The 22082-nt window shown below is 38.4% G+C and overlaps 1 pseudogene; it reads left to right on the top strand.

Moving 5' to 3' along the window:
* The first annotated feature begins 526 nt into the window (after nt 1-526).
* LOC103232250 (chromosome-associated kinesin KIF4A-like) lies at nt 527-5191 on the top strand (annotated as a pseudogene).
* The last annotated feature ends 16891 nt before the right edge of the window (nt 5192-22082 follow it).

Genomic DNA, 22082 nt, shown 5'->3' with positions numbered 1-22082 from the left:
TATTATTGTTAAATATTAATATCATTAATTACTTACTCAATTCCTTTAATATATATAAGCCTATTCAGATTATGTATTTTTTTGGAGGGGGGTGGTGAGACATAGCAGACTGTGTCTTTCAAGAACTTGTCCATTTCATGAAGATTATCGACTTTGTGTGCATAGAGCTGTTTAAGATATTCCTTTCAAAAATAAATTGTTCTCTCTTTTCCTCTCTCTCTTTCTTTCTTTCTTTCTTTCTTTCTTTCTTTCTTTCTTTCTTTCTTTCTTTCTTTCTTCTTTTTTGACAGAGCCTCACTTCATCGCCCAGGCTGGAGTGTAGTGGTGCAATCTCAGCTCACTGCAATGCCTTGTTCCCAGGTCCAAAGGATTCTTTTGCCTCAGCAACCAGAATAGCTTGGATTACAGGTGTGTGCTACCAAACCTGGCTAACTTTTCTTGTGTTTTTAGTAAAGACAGAGTTTCACAATGTGGGCCAGATTGGTCTTGAACAACTGAGTTCAAGGGATCCTCCCACCTCAGCCTCCCAATGTACTGGGATTACAGGCATGAGCTACTGCTCTTGGCCACCTTTATTATATATATTTTTCTACCAAAGAAACACATGCACTCATGTGCTTATTGCAGCACTATTCACAATAGCAAATATATGAAATCAACCTAGATCCCCATCAACAGTGGACTGGATAAGGAAACTGTAGTAAGGGGAGAACTGGGGAGAACCAGGAAAGGATGTTTAGTTTGAGGCAGTGCTGAGATAGGATCATGAAGGAAGAGGTGAAGGGAATTCCTGTAAGAGTGGCACTGTGTTGTTGTCCTCCGGTCCCCAAAGAGATTAGCGAGGGCTGCCAGATATGCCTTTCCTTCATGCTCAGGGAGCCTCAGGTGGTGGTTGGTATTGATAAATCCTTCAACTATGATTTTGTGTTTGATCCCTGTAATGAACAGGAAGAAGTCTTCAATACAGCAGTAGCACCACTCATAAAAGGCATATTTAAATGGTATAATGCAATGGTCCTGGCCTATGGGCAGACTTGCTCTGGAAAAAAAACCTATTCAATGGGAGGTGCATACACTGCAGAGCAAGAGAATGAACCAACAGTTGGGGTTATTCCTAGGGTAATATAACTGCTCTTCAAAGAAATTGATAAAAAGAGTGATTTGGAATTTATTCTGAACGTGTCTTTCTTAGAGATTTACAATGAAGAAATTTTGGATCTTCTGTGCCCATCTTGTAAGAAAGCTCAAATAAATATATGGGATGATCCTAAGGAAGGCATAAAGATTGTAGGACTCACTGAGCAGACTGTTTTAGTTGCCTTGGATACTGTTTCCTGTTTGGAGCAGGGCAACAACTCTGTGGCCTCCACAGCTATGAACTCCCAGTCATCCCAATTTCATGCCATCTTTACAATCTCCATAGAGCAGAGAAAGAAAAGTGACAAGAATAGCAGCTTTCATTCCAAGCTGCATCTTGTAGACCTCGCTGAATCAGAAAGACAGAAGAAAACCAAGGCTGAAGAGGTTTGTCTAAAAGAGGGTATTAATATTAATCAAGGCCTTCTATGCTTGGGAAATATAATCAGTGCTCTTGGAGATGACAAAAAGGGTGACTTTGTGTCTTACAGAGATTCCAAATTGGCTCCACTGCTTCAAGATTCTCTAAGTGGTAATAACCATACTCTTATAATAGCCTGTGTGAGTCTTGCTGGTTCCAATCCAGAAGAAACTAAATACCCTTCGCTATGATGACAGAGTAAGAAAAACCAGGAACCAACCTGTTGCTAATATTGATCCCCAGACAACTGAACTTAATCATCTAAAGCAATGGGTAAAACAGCTACAACAGCTACAAGTCTTGTTGCTACAAGCCCATGGACATACCCTGCCTGGATCTATAAATGTGTAACCATCAGATAATCTACAATCCCTGATGGAGAATAAAAGATTAAGTTGTGGTCTGAGCGAGGCAGCTGGTCAGACAGCCCAGATGTTGGAGAGAATCATTTTGACAGAGCAAGTGAATGAAAAAATGAACACTAACCAGGCACGGTGGCTCATGCCTGTAATCCCAGCAATTTGGGAGGCCGAGGCGGGTGGATCACGAGGTCAGGAGATCAAGACCATCCTGCCTAACATGGTGAAAACCCATCTCTACTACAAATACAAAAATTTAGTTGGGCATGGTGGTGGGTACCTGTAGTCCCAGCTACTCGGGGGGCTGAGGCAGAAGAATGGTGTGAACCCAAGAGTTGGAACTTGCAGTGAACCAAGATTGCACCACTGCATTCCAGCCTGGGTGACAGAGTGAGACAATGTCTCAAAAAAAAAATAAAAAAAAAAATTAACGCCAAGCTAGAAGAGCTAAGGCAGCATGCAGCCTGAAAACTGGATCTTCAAAAGCTAGTGGAGGCTTTGGAAGACCAGGAATTGAAAGAAAATGTAGAAATAATTTGTAACCTGCAGCAATTGATTACCAAGTTATCGGATGAAAGTCCTGCTTGCATGGCTGCAGCCATTAATACTGTGGTGGAACAAGAAGCTCAAGTGGAAACCAGTTAAGAGAGGAGCAGGTATTCTGATGCTTTTACCACTCAGCATGTTTTCTGTCAAGCTCAGATGTCGAAGGAGCTGGTTGAGTTGAATAAAGCCACTGCACTGAAAGAGGCCCTAGCTAGGAAGATGACTCAGAACATTTGCCAGCTACAGCCCATTCAGTTCCAATACCAGCATAATATTAAAAAAACTAGAACTGGAAGTCATCTATCTGCAAAAGGAAAAGGAAGAATTTTTTCTTAAACTTCAGACAGCAAAGAAGGATGTCAACCAAGCCAAGTTGAGTGTGGTCACTGAAAATATCTCCAGGAGCTGGAGGATCAAATAGCTGATCTGAGGAAGACACCGACTGAGCAGTCCAAACTTCTGAAACTAAAAGAATCCACAGAGCATACTGTCTCCAGTCTGAACCAGGAGATACAGATGATGAAAAACTAGTGGGTACAGTTAATGTGTCAAATGAAAGAGGATGCTGAGAAGTTTAGACAGTGGAAGCAGAAAAAAGACAAATAAGTAATACAGTTAAAAGAATGAGTCAGTAAGAGGCAATATGAACTTCTCAAATTTGAAAGAAACTTCAAGAAACAATCCAATGAGCTAAGATGTAAAACAGAGGAGGCAGCAGCTGCCAGCAAGTGTCTCAGGGATGCTCTCCAGAAACAATGGGAAGTCGCATATAAGCGGAAAGAGACTCAGAGCCATGGAGTGGAAGGCACTGCAACTGGAGTGAAGAATTGGCTTGGAAACAAAATTGAGGTTATGGTCACTACTCAGGAAGCCAAACGCCATCTGATGGGCTCCCTGAAGATAGAAAGATCCTGGTTCAGGATGTGGCTCAACTCAAAGAAAAAAAAAAGGAGTCTGGGGAGAATCCACCTCCTAAACTCCAGAGACATACATTCTCCCTTACTGAAGTGCGTGGTCAAGTTTCGGAGTCAGAAAATTCTATTACAAAGCCAATTGAAAGCCTAGAGACTGAAATGGAACTCAGGAGTGCTCTCAGATAGCTGAACTACAGCAGAAGCTGCTGGATACAGAAAGTGAAGACAGGCCAAAACAATGCTGGGAGAATATTGATACCATTCTGGAAGCCAACTGTGCCCTGAAATATTTGATTTGAGAGCTGGTCTCCTCCAAAATACAGGTCAGCAAACTTGAAAGCAGCCTGAAACAAAGCAAGGTCAGCTGTGCTGATATGCAGAAGATGCTGTTTGAGGAATAAAATCATTTTGCTGAGTTAGAGACAGTTATGAGCTGAGCTGGTCAGAATGGAGAAACAGCACCAAGAGAAGGGGTTGTACCGTCTCGGCCAGCTGCAGCAGAGCCAAATTGCAGAGAAGCAGTTAGAGGAATCAGTCAGTGAGAAGGAACAGCAGCTACTGAGCACACTGAAGTGTCAGGATGAAGAACTTGAGAAGAAGCAAGTAGTGTGTGAGCAAAATCAGCAGTTTTTAAGAGAATGAAATCATGAAGCAAAAACTGACCCCTGACCCTTCTCCAGGTAGCCAGTAGACAGAAATATCTTCCTAAGGATACTCTTCTGTCTCCAGACTCTTCTTTTGAATATGTCCCACCTAAGCCTAAACCTCGTGTTAAACTTCCTGGAGCAAAGAATGGTCATCGAGGATCTAAAATATTGTTCAAAGCATTCTGTGAATGAGCATGAGGATGGTGATGGTGATGGTGATGAGGGGGATGATGAGTAATGGAAGCCAAAAAAATTAGTTAAGGTGTCCAGGAAGAAAATCCAAGGGTGTTCCTGCAAGGGTTGGTGTGGGTGGAGGAAGCAAAATTCAGACTGTGGTGTGGACTGTAGCTGTGACCCCACAAAGTGTCAGGACCGCCAGCAAGGCAAGGATAGCTTGTGCACCATTGAATGGGCCCAGGATTCTGAAGGCTCCTTCAAACTGGAGTATCCTACTGAGGGGATCCCAGGACTGAGCTTCTTTAACCCCGTCTGTGCCACCCCCAATAGCAGGATCCGGAAAGAAATGTGTGACGTGGAGCAGGTGCTGTCAAAGAAGACTGCTCCAGTTCCCCTACCCCCTTTTGACCTCCCAGAGTTGAAACATGTAGCAACAGAATGCCAAGAAAACAAAGCTCCAGAGAAGAAAGAGAAACAAACTCTGGCCGGCAACACCAGATTCTTCTCTGGCTTCTCCCCTATCGAACAAGAGGCCCACTGAATTTGAAGTCATCATCTCCACCCCCAGTCTCGCTTGGGAGACGTTTTCAGGTTGCAATCAGAGGGGTTTCTTAAATGACTTCCCTGGATTTCAGGTTTCTTGCTGTTGAAATAAGAAAAAGAGCATTACTGAAAAGAAGGTAAACTTTGATGGATGTTGGTCTTCAGCCTCCAGCCCCAGACTCCTACTCCGTTCTCCAGAAGGGTGCTAAGCCACCTACTGAAAAGAGAACCAACTGACATTCCTAATGACTCATCAGGAATCAGTCCTCAGTATCATCTAGTTGTTTCTTATTTTTGAGCAGTTCGGGCTGTCTCATGATAGGGATGAGGCCAAGGCTTTCTTATCTTTTGGTTGTCCCTGCTTAACGGAGGAGACTAGCCTAGGATGGGGGCCTGGCTAAGATCTTTTACTCCAACTCAGAAATGGATTTGTGATCTTCATCTTTGCTTTCCTGACATTCTCTGAATTTTAAGTGTTTCAATAGTACTCTCAATCGTCTGCCATGTTTCTGAAGTAAATGAATTATTATTGTTATATTTTATTATACTTTTAGTTCTGGGATACATGTGCAGAATGTGCAGGTTTATTATATAGGTATACATGTGCCATGGTGACTTGCTTCACCCATTGACCCGTCATCTACATCAGGTATTTCTCCTAATGCTATCCCTCTCCTAGCCCCCCACCATCCTACACACCCTGGTATGTGAGGTTCCCCTCCCTGCGTCCATGTGTTCTCGCTGTTCAACTCCCACTTATGAGTGAGAATATGTGGTGTGTGGTTTTCTGTTCCTGTGTTAGTTTGCTGATAATGATGGTTTCCAGCTTAATCTATGTCCCTGCAAATACATGAACTCATCCATTTTTATGGCTGCACAGTACTGTCTCGTGTATATGCGCCACATTTTCTTTATCCAGTCTATCATTGATAGGCATTTGGGTTGGTTCCAAGTCTTTGCTATTGTGAACAGTGCTGCAATAAACATTTGTGTGCATGTGTCTTTATAGTAGAATGATTTATAACACCCTGTAATGGGATTGCTGGGTCAAATGGTATTTCTGGTTCTAGATCCTTGAGGAATCGCCACACTGTCTTCCACAATGGTTGAACTAATTTACACTCCCACCAACAGTGTAATAATGTTCCTATTTCTCCACATCCTCTCCAGCATCTGTCGTTTCCTGACTTTTTAATGATCTCCATTCTAACTGGCGTGAGATCGTAGCTCATTGTACTTTTGATTTTCATTTCTCTAATGAGCAGTGATAATGAGCTTGTTGTCATATGTTTGTTGGCTGCATGAATGTCTTCTTTTGAGAAGTGTGTGTTCATATCCTTCACCCACTTTTTGATGTTTTCCTTTTTTGTAAATCTGTTTAAGTCCTTTGTAGATTCTGAATATTAGCCATTTGTCAGATGGATAGGTTGCAACAATTTTCTCCTATTCTGTAGGTTGCCTGCTCACTCTGATGATAGATTCCTTTACTGTGCAGAAACTCTTTAGTTTAATTAGATCACGTCTGTCAGTTTTGGCTTTTGTTGCCATTGCTTTTGGTGTTTTAGTCATGAAGTCTTTTCCCATGTCTATGCCCTGAGTGGTATTACTCAGGTTTTCTTCTAGTTTTTTATATAGTTTCAGATCTTACGTTTAAGTCTTTAATCCATCTTGAATTAATTTTTGTATAAGGTTAAAGAAGGCATCTAGTTTCAGTTTTTTGCATATGGCTAGCCAGTTTCCCCAATACCAATTACTAAATAGGGAATCCTCACCATGGAATACTATGCAACCATAAAAAAGGATGAGTTTGTGTCCTTTGTAGGGACATGGATGCAGCTGGAAACCATCATTCTTAGCAAACTATCACAAGAACAGAAAACCAAACACCGCATGTTCTCACTCATAGGTGGGAACTGAACAATGAGATCACTTGGACTCGGGAAGGGGAACATCACACACCGGGGCCTATCATGGGGAGGGGGGAGGGGGGAGGGATTGCATTGGGAGTTATACCTGATGTAAATGACGAGTTGATGGGTGCAGCACACCAACATGGCACAAGTATACATATGTAACAAACCTGCACGTTGTGCACATGTACCCTACAACTTAAAGTATAATAATAAATAAATAAATAAATAAATAAATAAATAAATAAATAAAAGAATAGGAGGAGACTATTGTGGTACATTGCAAATGGCCACAAATTCTCTGCAGCAACTCTCACAAAAAAAAAAATAATAAAATAAAATAAATAGGGAATCCTTTCCCCTTTGCTTGTTTGTGTCAGATTTGTCAAAGATCAGATGGTTGTAGATGTGTGGTGTTCTTTCTGAGGCCTGTGCTCTGTTCCATTGATCTATATATATTTTTTGGTACCAGTACCATGCTGTTTTAATTACTGTAGCCTTGTAGTATAGTTTGAAGTCAGGTGGTGTGATGCCTCCAGCTTTGTTCTTTTTGCTTAAGATTCTCTTGGCTATACGGGCTCTTTTTTGGTTCCATATGAACTTTAAATTAGTTTTTTTCTAATTCTGTGAAGAAAGTCATTGGTAGCTTCATGGGGATACCCTTGAATTTATCAATTACTTTGGGAAGTATGGCCATTTTCAAGATATTGATTCTTTCTATTCATGAGCATGGAATATTTTTCCATTTGTTTACGTCCTGTCTTATTTTCTTGAGTGGTTTGTAGTTCTCCTTGAAGAGGTCCTTCACATCCCTTGTAAGTTGTATTCCTAGGTATTTTATTCTCTTTGTAGCAATTGTGAATGGGAGTTTACTCATGATTTGGCTCTCTGTTTGGCTATTATTAGTGTATAAGAATGCATGTGAGTTTCACACATTAATTTTGTATCCTGAGACTTTGCTGAAGTTGCTTATCAGTTTAAGGAGATTTGGGGTTGAGACAATAGGTTTTCTAAATATACAACCATGTCATCTGCAAACAGAGACAATTTGGCTTCCTCTCTTCCTATCTGAATACCCTTGATTTTTTCACTTGCCCGATTTCTCTGACCAGAACTTCCAATACTATGGTGAATAGAAGTGGCGAGAGAGGGCATCTTTGTCTTGTGCTGGTTTTCAAAGGGAATGCTTCCAGCTTTTGCCCATTCAACAGGATATTGGCTGTGGGTTTGTTATAAATACTTCTTATTATTTTGAGATATGTTCCATCAATACCTAGTTAATTGAGAGTTTTTAGCATAAAATTGTGTTGACTTTTATTGAAGGCCTTTTCTGCATCTATTGAAATAACCATGATCTTTGTCATTGGTTCTCTTTATGTGATGGATTATGTTTATTGATTTGTGTATGTTGAACCAGCCTTGCATCCCAGCATTGAAGATGTCTTGATCGTGGCGGACAAGCTTTTTGACGTCCTCCTGGGTTAGGTTTCCTGGTATTTTATTGATGATTTTTGTGTTAATCTTCATCAGGGATATTGGCCTGAAATTTTCTTTTTTGTTGTGTCTCTTCTAGGTTTTGGTATCAGGATGATGCTGCTCTCAAAAAATGAGTTAGGGAGAAATTCTTCTTTTTCTTTTGGTTAGAATAGTGTCAGAAGTAATGGTACTAGTTCCTCTTTGTACCTTGGGTAGGAGTTGGCTGTGAAGCGATCTGGTCCTGGGCTTTTTTTGGTTGGTAAGCTATTAATTACTGCCTCAATTTCAGAACTTGTCATTGGTCTATTCAGGGATATGACTTCTTCCTGACTTAGTCTTGGGGGAGGTATGTGTCTGGAATTTATCCATTTTTTCTAGATTTTCTAGTTTATTTGCATAGAAGTGGTTATAGTATTCTCTGATGGTAGTTTGTATTTCTGTGAGATGAGTGGTGATATCCCCTTTGCCATTTTTTATTGTGTCTATTCTAATCTTCTTTATTTTCTTCTTTATTATTCTGGCTAGTAGTCCATTTTGTTAATCTTTTCAAAAAGCTAGCTCCTGGATTCTGGGATTTTTTGAAGGGGTTTTCATGACTCTATCTTCTTCAGTTTTGCTCTGATATTAGTTATTTCTTGTCTTCTGCTAGTTTTTGAATTTGTTTGTCTCACTTCTCTAGTTCTTTTAATTGTGATGTTAGAGTGTCAAGTTTACATCTTTCCCGCTTTCTCCTGTGGGAATTCAGTGCTATAAATTTCCCTCAAAACACTACTTTAGCTGTGTGCCAGAGATTCTGGTGGATTGTGTCTTTGTTCTCATTGGTTTCAAATAACTTATTTATTTCCACCTTAATTTCGTTATTTACCCAGTGTTCTTTCAGGAGCAGGTTGTTCAGTTTCCTTGTAGTTCTGTGGTTTTGAGTGAGTTTCTTAATCCTGAGTTCTAATTTGATTGCGCTGTGATCTGAGAGACTGTTTGTTATGATTTCCATTCTTTTGCATTTGCTAAGGAGTGTTTTGCTTCCAATTATGTGGTCAATTTTAGAATAAATACAATGTGGTGCAGAGAAGAAAGTATATTCTGTTGATTTGGGGTGGAGAGTTCTATAGATGTCTATTAAGTCTCCTTGGTCCAGAGCTGAGTTCAAGTCCTCAATATCCTTGTTAATTTTCTGTTGCACTGATCTGTCTAATATTGACAGTGTGGTGTTAAAATCTCCCACTACTACTGTGTGGGTGTCTAAGTCTCTTTGTGAGTCTCTGAGAACTTGCTTTATGAATCTGGGTGCTCCTGTATTGGGTGCATGTATATTTAGGATAGTTAGCTCTTCTTGCTGCATTGATCCCTTTACCATTATGTAATGCCCTGCTTCATCTTTTTTGATCTTTGTTGGTTTAAAGTCTGTTTTATCAGAGACCTCTGCTTTTTTTTTTCTGTCCATTTGCTTGGTAAATATTCCTGTATTGCTTTATTTTGAGCCTATGTGTGTCTTTGCACATGAGATGGGTCTCCTGAATACAGCACACTGATGGGTCTTGACTCTTTATCCAATTTGCCAGTTGGTGTCTTTTAATTGTGGCATTTAGCCCATTTGCATTTAAGGATGATATTGTTATGTGTGAATCTGATCTTGTCATTATGATGCTAGCTGGTTTTTTGCCCGTTAATTGATGCAGTTTCTTCATATTGTCATGGTCTTTACAATTTGGTATGTTTTTTTTTTCAGTGACTGGTACCGGTTGTTCCTTTCCATGTTTAGTGCTTCCTTCAGGAGCTCCTGTAAGGCAGTCTTGGTGGTGACAAAATCTCTCAGCATTTGCTTGTCTGTAAAGGATTTTATTTCTTCTTCACTTATGAAGCTTAGTTTGGCAGGATATGAAATTCTGGGTTGAAAAATCTTTTATTTAAGAATGTTGAATATTGGTTCCCACTCTCTTCTGGCTTGTAGGGTTTCAGTAGAGCAATCCACTGATAGTCTGATTGGCTTCCCTTTGTGGGCAACCAGACCTTTCTCTCTGGCTGCCCTTAACATTTTTTCCTTCATTTTAACCTTGGTGAATCTGATGATTATGTGTCTTGGGGTTGCTCTTCTCGAGGAGTATCTTTGTGGTGTTCTCTGTATTTCCTGAATTTGAATGTTGACCTGGCTTACTAGGTTGGGGAAATTCTCCTGGATAATATCCTGAAGAGTGTTTTCCAACTTGGTTCCCTTCTCCTTGTCACCTTCAGGTATACCAGTGAAAAGTAGACTTGGTCTTGTCACATAGTCCCATATTTCTCAGAGGCTTCATTCCTTTTCATTCTTTTTTCTCTAACCTTTTCTTCACACTTTATTTCATTAGGTTGATCTTCAACCTCTTATATCTTTTCTTCTGCTTGATTGATTCAGCTATTGATACTTGTGTATGTTTCACAAAGTTCTCATGCTGTGTTTTTCAGCTCCATCAGGTCATTTATGTTCTTCTCTAAACTGGTTATTGTAGTTAGCAATTACTCTAACCTTTTTCAAGGTTCTTAGTTTCCTTGCATTGGGTTAGAATATGCTCCTTTAACTTGAAGGAGTTTGTTTTTACCACCTTCTGAAGCCTGCATCTGTCAATTCGTTAAACTCATTCTACATCCAGTTCTTTTACCTAGCTGGTGAGTAGTTGTGATCCTTTGGAGGAGAACAGGCATTCTGGTTTTGGGAAATTTCAGACTTTTTGCACTGGTTTTCCCTCATCTTCATGGATTTATCTATCTTTGGTCCTTGATGTTGGTGACCTTCAGATGAGGTTTTTGTGTGGACATCCTTTTTGTTGATGTTGATGCTATTCCTTTCTGCTTGTTAGTTTTCCTTCTAACAGCCCCTCTGCTGCAGGTTTGCTGCAGTTTGTTGGAGGTCTACTCCAGAAACTTTTTGCCTGGGAATCACCAGCAGAGGCTGCAGAACAGCAATGTTTGCTGCCTGTTCCTTCCTCTGGAAGCTTCGTCCCAGAGAGGCACCTGCCAGATGCTTGTTGGAGTTTTCCTGTATTAGGTGTCTGTCGATTCATACTGGAAGGCGTCTCCCAGTCAGGAGGCAAAGGGGTCTTGTACCCACTTGAGGAGGCAGTCTGTCCCTTAGCAGAGCTCAAGCACTCTGCTGGGAGATCCACTGCTCTCATCAGAGCCAGGAGGCAGGAATGTTTAAATCTGCTGAAGTTGTGCCCACAGCTGCCCTTTTCCCTCAGGTGCTCTGTCCCAGTGAAATGAGAATTTTATCTATAAGCCTCTGACTGGGAATGTTGCCTTTCTTTCAGAGATGCCCTGCCCACAGAGAAGGAACATAGAGAGGCAGTCTGGCTACAGTGGCTTTGCTGAACTGTGGTGGGCTCCACCCCATTCAGATATCCTAGTGGCTTTGTTTACACTGTGACGGGAAAACCACCTACTCAAGCCTCAGTAATGGTGGAGGCTCCTCCCCCCACCAAGCTTGAGCATCCTAGGTTTACTTCAGGCTTCCATGCTGGCAGTGAGAATTTCCAGCCAGTGGATCTTAGCTTGCTGGTCTCTATTGGGGTGGGATCTACTGAGCTAGATCACTTGGCTCCCTGGCTTTAGCCCCCTTTCCAGAGGAGTGAATGGTTCTTCCTTTCTGGCATTCCAGGTGTCACTGGGGTATGAAAAAAATAATAATAAATAAATAAAAACTCCTACAGCTTACTTGGTGTCTGCCCAAATGGCTGCTTAGTTTTGTGCTTGTAACTCAGGGCCCTGGAGGAGTAGGCACCGGAGGGAATCTCCTGGTCTGGGGGTTGTAAAGACCATGGGAAAAGTGCAGTATGTGCGCTGGAATGCACCCTTCCTCATGGCACAGTCCCTCATGGTTTCCCTTGGCTGGGGAAGGGAGTTCCCCAACCCCTAGTGCTTCCCAGGTGAGGCAACACCCCACCCTGCTTCTGCTTGCCCTCCATGAGCTGCACCCACTGCCTAGGCAGTCCCAATTAGATGAGCCAGGTACCTCAGATGAAAATGCAGAAATCAGCCACCTTCTGCATTGGTCTTGCTTGGAGCTGGAGACTGGAGCTGTTCCTATTTGGCCATCTTGCCAGCCATCCAATGAATTATTTTTAAATGTTATGTAAGTAGGTAAACCTTAGCCCATCTAAAAGAAAGAAAGAAAGAAAGAAAGAAAGAAAGAAAGAAAGAAAGAAAGAAAGAAAGAAAGAAAGAAAGAAAGAAAGAAAGAAAGAAAGAAACTGTAGTATGTATCACCATGGAATACTACACAGCCATAAAACAGAATGCAATCATGTTTTTTGCAGAAACACAGATGTAGCTGGAAGTCATTATCCAAGTTAATGCAGGAGAAGAAAACTGAATTCTACATGCTCTCATATAAAAGTGGGAGCCAAACACTGAGTACACATAGCTAAACAGTTGGGAACAATAGACACTAGGGACTACTAGATGACAGAGGGAATGGAATGTCTGAGAATTTTTAAAAACTACCTATTGGGTACTATGCTCACTATCTGGGTGATGGGATCATTAATACCCCAAACCTCAGGGTCATGCAATATACTCTTGCAACTAACTTGCACATGTAGTTGTGCATAAAAGTTGAAAAAAATAGTTTAGTATCATTTTAATCTCCATCGGCTTTATAGTGATGTCCACTTTTCATTTTAGATATCAGTAATTAGCATCTTCTGTTTTCCTTTATTTCCCAAATTCTAAAGTCTTTTTGATCTTCTGTTATTTAAATTTTTTTTGAGAGTGTCCATTAGTTTTTCTTTTAGGGTAGTTTTGTTTGATATGATTGGAGGTTGTAATTAATGGTATGTCAAATTATCCATTCTTTGCAGAGATAGGTAAAGTACCAAAATTGTCTTAGCTATTTGTTGGTCACCAGTTTGAGAGAAAAACATTTTTTTTTTTTTAACAGCCCAAACTCCTCTCAGCCCCAATAGCCTGACATCTTTAGTGAGTTAGGATAATCCTAACCTAGAGGCATATATGCCTATGAGATTCCTGGCCTGAAAGGAATAAATCATTTCACAGCATTCATGGAACAGAAAAATAAAAACTAGGACTCCTATAGTAAACAAGTATTATTTCTGTTCGAAACCATCCTGCAAGCAAAAAAATCAGCTGGCCCTAGAGTTTTGTAACAGGTTCACAGGTCACAGGCAGACAGGCAGACAGGAACAGGAATTTCCCTGGGTGCATGCTACTTTGGTTCTGCCTCAGAGGCACTAGAAGTCTAGGCCCTGCATTAGCACTCTCTTTTTCTTTCTTAATTAGCCTGGCTAGAGGTTTTTCATTTGTGTTAATCTTTTCAAAGAACCACCTTTTGGTCTGTTTATTTTCTCTTGATTTCCTGTGTCCAAATGCATTGATTTCTGTTTTAATTTTTATTATTTCATTTTTTCTGCTCACTGATAATGTCCCTTGCTCTTATGTTTGAAATTAATAAAGTCATTCCCATTTTCATTTTTTTTAAACCACCTTATTAAGGTATGATTGACATATTAAAATCTTTACACATTTAATATATACATATTGATAAATTGGAGCTACGTATATACTTGTGTAACGATCATCACCATCAACACTCTAAACATATACATCACTTATCAAAGTTTTCACCTGTCCCATTTGTTATTAATATCTTTTTTCTTGTTTTTTAATGTTAAGAACATTTAATATAAGATCTATTTCTTTTAGCAATTTTAAGTATACAATAGAGTATTGTTAGATATGGTCCCTATGCTATATAGTAGATCTCCAGAACCAATTTATCATGCATAACTGAAATTTTGACCCTCAAACTATCACCTTTCCATTTCTGCCTTACCTCAGTCTTTAGTAACCACCATTCTATTCCCTGTTTGTATGAGTTCGACTAATTTACATACCACAAATAAGTAAAATAATACAGTTTTTGTTCTGTGTCTAGTTTATTTTACTTAGCATAATGCCCTCTAGGTCCATTCATTTTGTAACAAATGGCAGAATTTGCTTCTTTCTTAAGGTTGAATATTATTTATATATATATATATATATATAATATCACAATTTCTTATTTATTCATCTATTGATGGGCATTTACATGTTTCTCATATCTTGGCTATTGTAAACAATGCTGCAGTGAACAAAGGAGTGCACATATTTCTTTGAAATTGTGGTTTCAATTATTTTTGATATATACACCCATAAGTGGGATCGCTAGATCATACGGTATTTCTGTTTCTAATTTGTTGAGAAACCTGCATACTGTTTTTGAGAATTGATGTATATATTTACATTTTCACCAAGAGTGTACAAGTGTTCTCTTTTCTCCACACTTGCAGAATAATTTATCTTTTGGCATTTTAATAATAGCCATTCAAACAGATGTAAGGTAATATCGTATTGTGGTTTTGATTTGTATTTCCTGGGTTATTTGTGATATTGAGCAACTATTCATCTACTTGGAGCATTTTATGTTTTTTTTGGAAGAATGTCTACTTAGGTCCTTTGCCCATTATTAAAAATTGGGTGTATTTTAGCTGTTCCATGGTATGAGTTTCTCGGATATTTTGGATATTAACCCCTTATCAGATGCATGTTTTGCAAATGTTTTCTCCCATTGCATAGGTTGCCTTTTATTTTGTTAATTGTTTCTTAGCTGTGCAGAAGCTTTTTAGTTTGATGTATTCCCATTTGTTTATTTTTATATCTCTTACTTTTGCTTTGTATGTCACATACAAAAATTATTGTCAAAATCATTTTATAGGACTTTTTCCACTAGGTTTTTTTCTAGGACTTTTACAGATTCACGCCTTATTGTTGGGTCATGAATTCATTATGCATTGATTGTGTGTATGGGGGAAGATAAGAGTCAAATTTTATCTGTTTTCATGTTGATAACTAGTATTTCCAACACCATTTATTGAAGTGACCATTCTTTGCATCCTTGTCGAAAATTAGCTGACTTTATATGTGAGGATTTATTTCAGGGTTCTTAATTCTGTTCTTTTGGTCTACATGTCTGTTTTATGCCAGTGCCAATACTATTTTAATTACTATAAATATGTAATATAATTGAAATCAAGAAGTCTGCTGTCTTTAGCTTTGTTCTACTTACTCAAAATTGCTTTGCTTACAGGGTCTTTTTTGGTTTCATATAAATTTTAGGATAACTTATTCTATTTCTGTGAAAAAGGTCATTGGAATTTTGATAGGGATTGAGTTGAATCTGTTGATTGCTTTGTGTAGTATGAACATTTTAGCAATTCCATAACACAAAAATATATTTCAATTTATTTTTGTCTAGTTTGTTGTCTTTCAATTGTTTTGTAGTTTTCAGTGTACACCTTTTTCATTTTCTTGATTGAATTTATGTCTAATTTTATCTTTTTTGCTGATATTTTAGATTAGATTTTAATAAGATTGTTTCCTTATTTTTTTCTGATAAGCTGTTAGTATATAGAAATGTAGCAGATAATTGTATGCTGATTCTGTGTCCTATAATATTACTGAGTTGATGTATTAGTTCTGACACTTTTTTGAGAAGTTTTTTAGGGTTTTCTAAATGTGATATCACATTATATGCAAATAGACAGTTTTACTTTTTCCATTCCTATATGTAAGACTTATTTTTTGTTGTCTAATTACACTGGCTAGGACTTCTAGTATCATGTCAATTAGAAGTGGTGAAGTGAGAATCCTTGCCTTGTTCATGATCGTAGAGGAACAGCCTTCAGTTTTTTAAATTGACTGTATTAGCTGTAGGTGGGTAATATATGACCTTTATTATGTTGAAGTACATTTCTTATATACTTAATTTTTTGAGAGATTTTACCACAAAAGGGTGTTGAACTCACAATTTTTTTTTCTACATCTATTGAGATGATCATGTGATTTTTATTTTTGATTCTGTTTATATAGTGTATTGTTGAGGGACTTTTCCTTAGTTCACCTAAAGACGGGGTCCTTGTCACAAGGCCACAAACGATTAGGCTCACAGGCAATTTGAAGGGTGAATAAGGCAGGGTTTTATTGGGTGAAAAGGGAAAAAAAAGGGAAACAGGTACCTTCTACAAAGCCAGAGTCCCTGCTGTTCGGCTTCCTGCCTTGCAGTTGAATCCGAAGTTCCACACAGGAAGAGGAGGGGCGAGGCTTCTCCCTGCTTCAAAGAATGAAAACTTTTGTGTCTCCACCCTAGTGTGCTCTCCTCCCAATGCACAGGCCAGCTGGAATTTTGTCAGGGAGCTTCCTGACCTGTCTGTCTCAGTATCATATTTATTATTTGCATGTGTTAAACATTGTTGCTTCCAAGGTTTAAATTCACTTTTTCAAGTTGTGTAATTCCTGCTGAAGTCAGTTTATAGCATTTTGCTGAGGCTTTTCTTATCTATGTACATCAGGAATAGCGATTGTAATTTTCTTCTTATAGTGTCTGCTTTTGGTATGAGGGTAAAGTTGGCCTCACAGAATAAATTTGAAAGGGTTACATCCTCTCAAAGTTTTAGAAGAGCTTTAGAATTGCTAAAATTCTTAAAGTTTGGATAGACTTCCCCAGTGAATTCATCTAGCTCTAAACTTTTTTGCCAGGAGATTTTTGATAACTGATTTAATCTCTTTTCATGTTATCAATTTATTCAGATCTTCTATTTCTTCATGGTTCAGGCATGCTAGATTTTATGTCTAGGATTCATCCACTTCTAGGTTATCCAATTTGTTGATATGTAATTGTTAATAGTAGTCTCATGATCTTTCAGATTTCTCTGGTATCAGTTGTAATGCTTCCTCTTTCATTTATAAATTTATTTGTTTATATCTTTTCTCTCCCTTTTTACTCTAGCTAAAATTCTATTGCTTTATCTTTTCAAAAAACAAGTCTTAATTTTGTGAATATTTTTGATTGTTTTTTCTAGTCTTCATTTAATTTGCTTCTTTCATCTTTATTATTTCCTTATGCTTACTTTGTGTACTAGTTGTTCTTTTTTTATTTCCTGGCATTGTAAAGTGATTTTTTTTTTAAATTTCAGATTTTGCTCTTTTCTTAATGTAGCCATTTATTACTGAAAACTTCCTGCTGATAACTCCTTTTGTTGCATTCCATAACTTTGGTATGTTGTATTTTCATTTTAACTTGTCCCAATCTTACCAGATAGTGCCTCACAGTTCCAAGCTCTTGGTGTGGGAGCTTCCTGATGACTGGACTCACCTGGAGTTTTCATCTCAAACACTAGTCCACATTGAGCCCCAAACAGTTCATCATTTACAGTTTAGGTTTTCTTACCCTGGCACTTGTTTCCATAGAGGTTTCTGCTTTGATTTCTTTTACGTATTTTTCTGTCTGCCTCCCCAGTTTGGGGAGCAGTGGTTTTCCTTGTGACCTCACTTCTTATGGATCTAAAAAGAGTTGTTGAGTTTTCTGATTTTCCAGTTTACTTGTTGTTAGGGCCTAATGATGACCTCCAAGAATCTTACAACCCTGGACTGTAAACCTTTCTTTAATTCTCCTTTAAAATATTAATTTATAAAAGTTAATATTTACAGATAAAGCTGAAATTTTTTGGATAGATGCACCCACTACTAATTTCTCTCCACTGCCTTCTCCCTCGTCCTTTTCGATATTTTCCCATGTGCTCTTCATACATTTCTATGTATATGTAGAAAATATAGAATATATACAGGGAATTAAAAAATAGATGTTATTATACTAGATATTTTTATGCAATGTCTTCTTCATTCTACAATATATGTTGGAGATCTTTATACTAAGATCTATCTCACCAAAAATCTACATATTAGAGATCTATACTTTACTGAACCTTATTTTTTTTAACTGCCATTTATAATTCATAGTTCAAATAATAGACTATTTAGCCAATTCACTGTATAGTATCACAGTGGTTAAGAACACTAGCTCTATCGTCGGATTACCAGACTCTAATCTTAGGACCTTGGAACAAATTACTTACTCTTCCTATGTCTCATTTTTATAAATAAAATGCAAATAATAATACTTTCTTCATATGATTGATGTTGAGGGTAAATGTAGTAGAGCATGTAAAGCCTTTAGAATAGTACCTGCCACATAAGAATCTTGCAATAAATGTCAACTATTAGTATTTATAAGCATCTGCTTGTTCTAGTTTTTCACTCCTACAAACAATGCTCCAATAAGCATTCAGTGTATTATTCTTTGACCATGTATATGAGTGTTTTCCAGAGATAAAACCAAGTATTTACTGAGTCACAAATAGTGCCTGTATTTCACCTTGTTTAATTTGTACCTCCTTGAGTACTAAAGAGATTGAGCATTATTTTATGGGTTTATTTACCAGATATATTTCCTGTTACATTTTTGTGACTTGTATTTCCTTATTCTTTGTTCATTTTTCTTACTTACATGTAGAAAATTTTTAAAAAGTGGATGTCTCATCAATTATATACATTGTAAATGTCTTCCTCCAGTCTGTCACCTGTTATTGAGAAGTATGGTTTTTAAAAAAATTTGATATAAGGAAATAGATCATTATTACATTTTTTCCCTTGTTGATTTTTTACTTTTTTTGCTTAAGAAATTTGTCCTATTCTAAAGTTATATCATATTTTTCAAAATTTATTTTTCTTGCTTTATTTTTACTTTTTTGGACACAGGGTCTCACTCGGTCTCCCAGGCTGGAGTTAGTGGCACAATCACGGCTCACTGCAGCCTTGATCTCCTAGGCTCAATCAGTCCTCCTGCCTTGGCCTCCAAATAAGCTGGAATTACAGGTGTGAGTCGCTGTGCCTAGCTATACTTACTTTTTTTTTTTTTTTTTTTTTTTAACGTTTATGTTACCAATGCCCCTACAAGCATACTTTGCTAAGGGTGTAAGTTTAGAATTTTAGAATCTAACTTTACGTTTCAGATAAAGTACTCAGAGTTTGTCTCTACAGTGGCCAAAATCAACACTAAATGATGCTCTTTTCCCAAGCCCCCCAAAAAGCTTAAAAATTACAGTAGAGACAGGGAGGAAGATGGCATATAAGAGACAGGGCTAATGTGCAGCTCTTACTTGGACAGACAGAACACAATGTGGAGACTCATACCATGAACTTTTGCTTCAAGAACTACTGCAAGAATGTAACAGGAAAACCAAAAGAATTCACAGATCCTTTGAGAGAAATGGTATGCCACTGCAAATTTCATGAGACAGGCAAAAAACTAATTTGGGGGGCAAACAAGAACTACTGCATATACAAACACAGAAGCTGCCACTGACAGTGTGGGCAGACAGGGAGGGGTAAAGCCTGACAACTGTGCTTGCTTTCTCAGTGGGGAAGTGTACAGTCTGGGGTAAGTTCTGAGCACGGCACTCTGGGAGCAACATCGGCCTCACCAGCTGTGTGGGAGCTGAGTGAAGCATTTTGCTACAGGCTATACCCCACTTTTCTGATGAAATATATGGCACAGTAGAGGCAGCCATAATCCCCTCTGAAATATAACCCCATTGGCCCAAGAACCACACCCCATCCCCTACAGTGGCTGCCACTAGCCCAGCACAAGGAGAGTGTCAGTCCAGACCCACCTAAACCTGCCCCTACATGATGATATTTCTCTACCCACCCTGGTATTCAAACACAAAAGACAGAAACACTTGGGAGCTTTATGGCCTTGCCCATCACCTAGGAAACTAGATTACTTACCTTGGCCAACTTAGTGCAAGCTTAGACCACCCTACTACTACTGCAACTGGTGCTCTCTCGAAAGCACCACTTCCTGGCTGAAGGCCAACCAACTCAGGCCGTTACAGCAATTCATGACAAAATGACCCAGCTACAAGGAGGATAAAACAACAACTAATTTCACTGCCTGCAACATTTAGACTAACCAGAGGTCTTGATTCTGTCCAAGTGACAACTTCACTGCTTGCATAACCAGCCTTTGAGAAAGCCAGCACACTAAACATATCTACAACCAAAGACTCTCACAGAGCTACTTCATTCCATTGCCACCTCCACCAGAACAGATGTTGGCATGCACAGCTGGGAGACCTTAAATGAATCACATCACAGGACTCTTTGCAGACATTCCCCAGCACCAACCCAGAGCCTGGTAGCCCAGCTGGGTGGCTGGAGCCAGAAGAGCAATAACTATCACTGCAGTTCAGCTCTCAGAAAGCTCCATCCCTAGGGGAAGGAGGAGAGCACCACATCAAGGGATCACCCCATGGGACAAATGAATCTAAACAGCAGGTCTTGAGTTCCAGACTTTTCCACTGAAATAGTCTACCTAAGTAAAAAGGAACCAGAAAAGTAATTCTGGTAATATGCAAAAAAAATGGTTATATAACAATTACAAAAGATCACATTAGCTCCCCAGCAATGAATCAAAACCAAGAAGAAATTTCTGAATTGCCAGATAAAGAATTCAGAAAGTTAGTTATTAAGCCACTCCAGGAGATACCAGAGAAAGGTGAAAACAAACTTGAATGAATTTAAAAAACAATACAGGATATGGATGAAAAATTCTCCAGAGAAATAGGTATCATAATGCGAAAACAACCAAAATTTTTGGAAACAAAAAATACTCTTAGAGAAATGCAAAATGCACTAGAAAGTTTCAGCAATAGAATAAAACAAGTAGAAGAAAAACTTCAGGGCTCGAAGACAAGGTTTTTGAATTAACCCAAACAGACAAAGACAAATTTAAAAAATTGAGTAAATGAACAAAAACCACCAAGAAATTTTCAGTTATGTTAAATGGCCAAACCTAAGAATAATTAGTATTCCCAAGAATAAAGAGAAATCTAAAAGTTTGGAAAATTTATTTTAGGGAATAACTGGAAAACTTCCCTGGCCTTGCTAGAAACCTAGGCATCCACATACAAGAAGCTCAAAAAAAGCCTGGGGAATTCATCAAAAAAAGATGATCATATAGGCACGTAGTAATCAGGTTGTCTAAGTCAAGACAAAGGAAAAAATCTTAAGAGCTATAGGACAAAAGTATCAGTTAATCTATAAAGAAAAACCTATCAGATTAACACCAGATTTCTAAACAGAAACCTTACAAGGCAGAATGGATTGGGGTCCCACCTTTAGCCTCCTGAAACAAAATAGTCAGTCACAAATTTTTTTATCCAGTGAAACTAAGCTTCATAAATGAAAGAGAGTTAAAAATTCCTTTTCAGACAAACAAATACTGAGATAATTCACCACTACCAAGCCAACACTACAAGAAGTGGTAAAGGGAGTTCCAAATTTTGGAAGAAACCTCAACATACACCAAATAGAACGTCCTTAAAGCATAAACATCACAAGGCGTATAAAACAATAACATAATGGGGAAAAAAGGTTTTAAGGAAACAACTAGCATGATTAATTGAACAGTACCTCACATCTCAATACTAACATTAAATGTAAATGATCTAAATGCCCCAGTTACAATATGCAGAATGGCAGAATGGATAAAAATCCACCAACCAAGAATCTCCTGCCTTCAAGAGACTCACCTAACACATAAGGATTCATATAAACTTAAGGTAAAGGGTGGGAAAAAAATATTCCACACAAATGGAAAGCAAAAGCAAGCAAGAGGAGCTAGTCTTATATCAGACAAAACAGACTTAAAAGCAACAGCAGTAAAAAAAAAAAAAAAAAAAAAAAAAGGCAAAGAAGGCCATTCTACAATTTTAAAAGGTTTAGTCCAACAGGAAAATATCACGATCCTAAATATATATGTACCTAACACTGAAGCTCACAAATTTATGAAAGCATTACTACTATACCTAAGAACTGAGCTAGATGGCAGCACAAAAATAGTGAGGAACTTCAATACTCCACTGGCAGCACTAAACAGGTCTTCAAGACAGAAAGTCAGCAAAGAAAAAAATGGACTTAAACTATACCTTGGAACAAATGTACTATTAGATATTTACAGACCCCAACAACAACACAATATACATTCTTTTTCTTGACACATGGAACATTCTCCAAGATAGACCATG

This window comes from Chlorocebus sabaeus, chromosome X (genome assembly GCF_047675955.1).
Source record: "Chlorocebus sabaeus isolate Y175 chromosome X, mChlSab1.0.hap1, whole genome shotgun sequence".
NCBI lineage: Eukaryota > Metazoa > Chordata > Mammalia > Primates > Cercopithecidae > Chlorocebus > Chlorocebus sabaeus.
Note: the sequence above shows the minus strand (reverse complement) of the source record. Positions and strands in the feature narration are given on the sequence as shown.